Raw genomic sequence first — 5,000 nt, 5'->3', positions numbered from 1 at the left:
CTAAATGAGTAGTCCTGTGCCACAGTACTCTGGGCTGAAGAGTAATATTCTTTAGCCTAGGATAACGTGGCACTGGAACTCTGTTTCTTCTTTGTTGAGAGGAGGCGGCAGTGCCGCTATCCCCTTAACTGTGTCGGCAATCTCTGGGATGGAGAACTGAGTCTCTCCTGTCACCTGGGATTCTGCCGGTACTGAAACGGAGTTTCTTTTAACAGGTGGTAGGACTGACAATTTTGCCAGTTCCTTTCACACTCGTTACAGGACCCTGTTCCCTACCCCTCTGTCCACTTTCGATGGCTGAGCCATTGTCTTTCTTTAGGCCGGCATCTTGCAACCTTACCATTGCCGGTAGGTTGCCGGAGCCAGCTGCTATGGTCCCAGGCGTTAGCTGATTACTGCCGGCAGCCAAGATGGCTGCCGACGACTGGAGACTGTCGGCAACTGCCGGCCTAGCCGCCAACTGCCAGCTCAGCCGGCGGCCAAGATGGCTGCCGGTAGCTGGCGGCTGCTGGCGGCCATGATGTCAGTGAGTGGGAAGTCCCTTCTGTCCCCAAGGTTCTTCAGTCCTCCCTTGGACTGCTGCTACAGGTTCTGTTGCCGGGGTACTTCCGGCCAGGTCGGCAAAGATAGTGCTGACTCAGTTGGCAGCACACCAACTGTACTGGTACTGCTGGAAGCTTGCCGGCCGGCAGTGTATCGGCGGTACCTTGCCGGCAATAGTACTGTAGCTGCATGGAAGCCTGAATGGTACATTCTCCCCTTCTATTAGAACTTTCTTTCTGGAGAAAGGCAGTCAAATTAGACTTTTATATCCTTAATTACTGTATACATTCACAGTAAGGAGTAGCCTTTTTTCCATGCTATCTCTCTCTCTCTCTCTCTCTCTCTCTCTAGCTAGCATGCCAGGTATGCCCGCAAGACCTAGCTATGCCGGCAACATGCCGGCTGAACTAGTGTATATGTTATACAGGTAGCGAGTATATCTGCAGTATAGATTATACTGCAGATAGAAAACTACTATATATTTTATACTAGTAGTTATTCCTAATATATTTTGAATATCCAACACAGGCATTTGCTGAGCCCAATCCTATATTGAATGAATATGATTTCTTCAATATCCTGATTAGAATCAGTATTAGGATTACCGTACAATATCAAACACTTTAAGGCAAGAGTAATACACTCCTAACCCTTAAAGGGTAGAGCCTTTTTCCTTAAGTCTCCATGATCAGGAAACTCTATATTTTAATATAGTAGGAACACTACATCAAATAGGCTGAGTGGGATATACAAATATATGTCTTTATTTTCCTAGTCCAGCTGGCTTCATGCTAGATGGACCGTACTGTCATATGCTACTATGAAGGCAGCATAATGATTAGACTACAATACATGATGTACAGTAGCCAGTAAATTGCAATATAGACTTACTGCAATTAGAAAACTATAGTACCATTATACAGTAGTATTTTCTAACATACCTTGGGTACCCTTGTACGAGCATTCCGCTGGTACCGCTCCTATATTGAATGAATAGTTTTCTGCAATATTCTGATCGAGAATCAGTCATCCTGACCCCACAGTATTAACAGTATATTGGGACACTGATTTGATACTTCTCTCTCCCAAGGGGTATGAGCCCTTCTACTTGGAGTTACTCAATAGAGAAATCTCCATGTAGTTAATACTGAGGGGAGGTAACAGTATTTGCTCACAGGGGTACACAAAAATGTATCTCCTACTATCCCTTTATAGCTTACTATCCTAAGCTACTCTATTGTAAAGGACATTTGCATGTTGATTGTCAAGGAGATAATCCATTGTGTACTCATTAGGTTTTCCTTTCTTTACAGGAGGAACACCAGATACCTTGTGCTGTAGTCCTCTGCAAGGCCAAGAGTAAGTATTTTTACGGTCATATCTGAAGGTTTTGAAAATCCCAAGTCTACAGAATAGGGATACAGCTCAATATAAATTACACAACTGGGTGAGAGGTTTTCAAAAGATCTCTCCGGGACCTTTCCTACCTAATGATAGGATGCGTTAGCTACTATTTCCGGAAGCAAGTGAGAAAATAGTAGTGCCTCAGGAGCCAACTACATCCCCTGACGACCAGAAAACCTTTGGGATTGAGGGCAAGAAGTGCCCCAGGGTAGAAGAGAAAAATATTGTGTCGGAATTTCCTCCGCCTATGCCATCTATAGAGCCATCGATGTCGACATCTTCGTCTTCTACCCCTCTATTGGATAATGTGGTACAATAATGTATCCAGCTGAAGAATCAAATAGAGAGCATTCGTAAACAAAATGAAAAGCAGGAAATAAAACGCAAGATAGAGCCTCGTAAAGCTTCTCTTGTCGCTTCCCAGGGGTCAGTCAAATGACCCATGAATCAAGACCTACCAACATGCTCCATAACCAATTCTTGGAGGTTGTCGGAGCAGATGCCGATTTCAAATGGCAATCTCTACATCTCAGAGAAGATAGGCGCTGCTCCTTTGGACAAAATTCAATTTTGGCCAAGCTTTGATGCTTTCCCTAATTGTTGGGTTCGACTGAAGTACGAACCAAAGTCAAGAAAAGGAATGGAACCAAATGAGGTCATGAATCTCAAACATGATAAGGCACAGACTATCCTTTCAGGTAGTCTAAAAAAGGCGGGTTATTAAGAGTCAAATGTATTCTCACTGAATAGCAGACACCCTTCCTTTCTTGCTCCTACTTCACTCACATTCCCCTTTATGGGGAAAGCATTTACTTCTGTTGCCAAAGAGGTAGAGGCGGGTAAGCCATGTCCCACACTCAATGAGTGCAAGCCTTTATCACCAGCTTTTCCCGGGCAGGAAAGGATTGGAAGGAAGTCAATTGGACATTTTCAGTAGGAAAATAAGACAAGGATGTTGTAAGTCGACAATTCAAGGTATGTCTCCCTAAATTGTCTGAGTTGCTATTGTATAATGAACATGAGTCAAAGGAGAGACTTGCGACATCCCTTTCTCTACAAAACTACATAGAGTTGTGTTCAACCTACAAAAATACCCTAGACATGCTCATGGTCATAGCCAAAATGCATATGGCTATCTTGGTGAAGGACCTTTTTGCCTTTATGAAGACTAGGAGAGCATGTAGAGAGTTTGTGTTCGCTACTGTAACAGTGAAACACGAAACAAGAAAGCTAATATCTTCCAACATTTGGGGTAAAGACCTCTTCCCACATGAGGTCATTAAGGAAGTAATTAAGAACGCCACCATGGAGAACATAAGTCTTCTCCAAAAATGGGGCATTCCTTCAAAGAGAAAATCTTCCGTGGTTGTGGGTCCCCAACCTAAAAAGAAGATCGAAAATGCTGGAAATATCCGGGATGCTCAACAACATTCCACTATTCCAGTGACCACGATACTACAGGCAGATGGTCAAAAGTCTAAGCCTACGGACTATTCGAAGCATAAAGACGCTTCGGCTAGGAGGAACATTCCCTCAGGATCGCAGGACCTTCGATCCTTCGGTCCAAAGCCTATTCAAGATGAGCCATTGATGGGAAACAGAAATGTCCCTACCATCGTTTCTTCACCTTCTCCTACAGTTCAAAACCCTCCTGGAGGAGTATACCTGAGAGCTAAAGAGCATACAGGTGGTAAGAAAAATATAGCTCATCGAGTTCCAAGGAAGGCTGTTTTGTGTTCACGAGAAGGACTAAAGAAATCTCTGAGTCATTCTGAACTTGTCGCCACTCAACAAATTCATAAAAAACAGCAAGTTCTGAATGTTAATCCTTCTGAACATATGGACCTTGTTCCAATTAGGGGAGTTCGTAGTCTTGTGAGACCTGAAAGGTGTCTTTCGTAACCCTCCAGTCAACCAACCCCCTTCCTCCTATCTAGAATTCATGTTACAGGGAGTAACATTCATCCTAGGAAAGATACGTGTCGGACTCACAGTCCTAAGTATCTTCTTAGGATTGACGAACTTAGTCACGTCAAAGTCAAGCCTAGAAATAGTTCAGGTATTAATATACCTGATCGAGAGGCTGGGGTGGGCAGCACCCGAAGTGTATGGCCAATGTGCATTCAAAGAGATGACCCGGTTCCCGGGACATCACGGATGCAAGATAAGCTTCTAGAAGTCTCGACTTTCTCCAGCTCAGGGGTTTCGATGGTTAAAAAACCATCAAAGCCCTCAGTCATATCAACTCTCCTTTCCCTTGGGAATATAAAAGGACCTCGTGAGGTCTGTCAAGAGACTCAGGTAATCAGTCAGATTGCCATAATGCCAACAGGGGAAAGCGCTAAACTTTCCCAAGTTCGCAATAGTGACAGACCTGGTGCTAAGGGCACACCCGAAAGATGCGTTAAGACCCTGGAGAAACCACGCATCTAATCGCTTCTCTAACAAAAATTAAAGCACGAAAGTCCCAAGACTCTGCTGGTCCTTTCATGAGTGGGGAAGCCTCCTCCACACAGATCAGACTTCCTACGACTGATCTGGGACACCGAAGCGATAATAAGACGTCATAATCGAACGTCTCATACAGTCTTGGTGAAGTTACCCATCCCTCTCTTAAAGGGATGGCACCTACCAGCAGTTCATTTACAACTGATCCACAATGTGACGGTGGATACTCTATTTCGATCCAAGCCGATAGAGTTGGAATGGTCCATGGACGCAGACATATTCCCTCCCAGATGGGAACAAGTCCCGGAACTGCAGATCGACCTCTTCATCACGAGCGTCTTCAAGAAACTACCTCGATATGTAGCCCCATACGAGGATCCTCTAGTGGGACTGATAGACGACATGTCTCTGGAATGAAAGGGATGGACTCAGGTATACCTATTCATCCCATCCAATCACCTGCTGAAGGTCCTCAACAGGCTCAGGTACTTCTAAGGGGGAGTAGGTCTTTTGGCTCCCAAATAGCCCAAGAGCAATCTCTCCTCTCTAATGAAGAAACTGAAGATGAGGCTGGTCCTAGTTCTGATCCTAGGTATATTTCTGAA

This window comes from Palaemon carinicauda, chromosome 1 (genome assembly GCF_036898095.1).
Source record: "Palaemon carinicauda isolate YSFRI2023 chromosome 1, ASM3689809v2, whole genome shotgun sequence".
Taxonomy (NCBI): Eukaryota; Metazoa; Arthropoda; class Malacostraca; order Decapoda; family Palaemonidae; genus Palaemon; species Palaemon carinicauda.
This window is presented reverse-complemented; position numbering follows the sequence as displayed.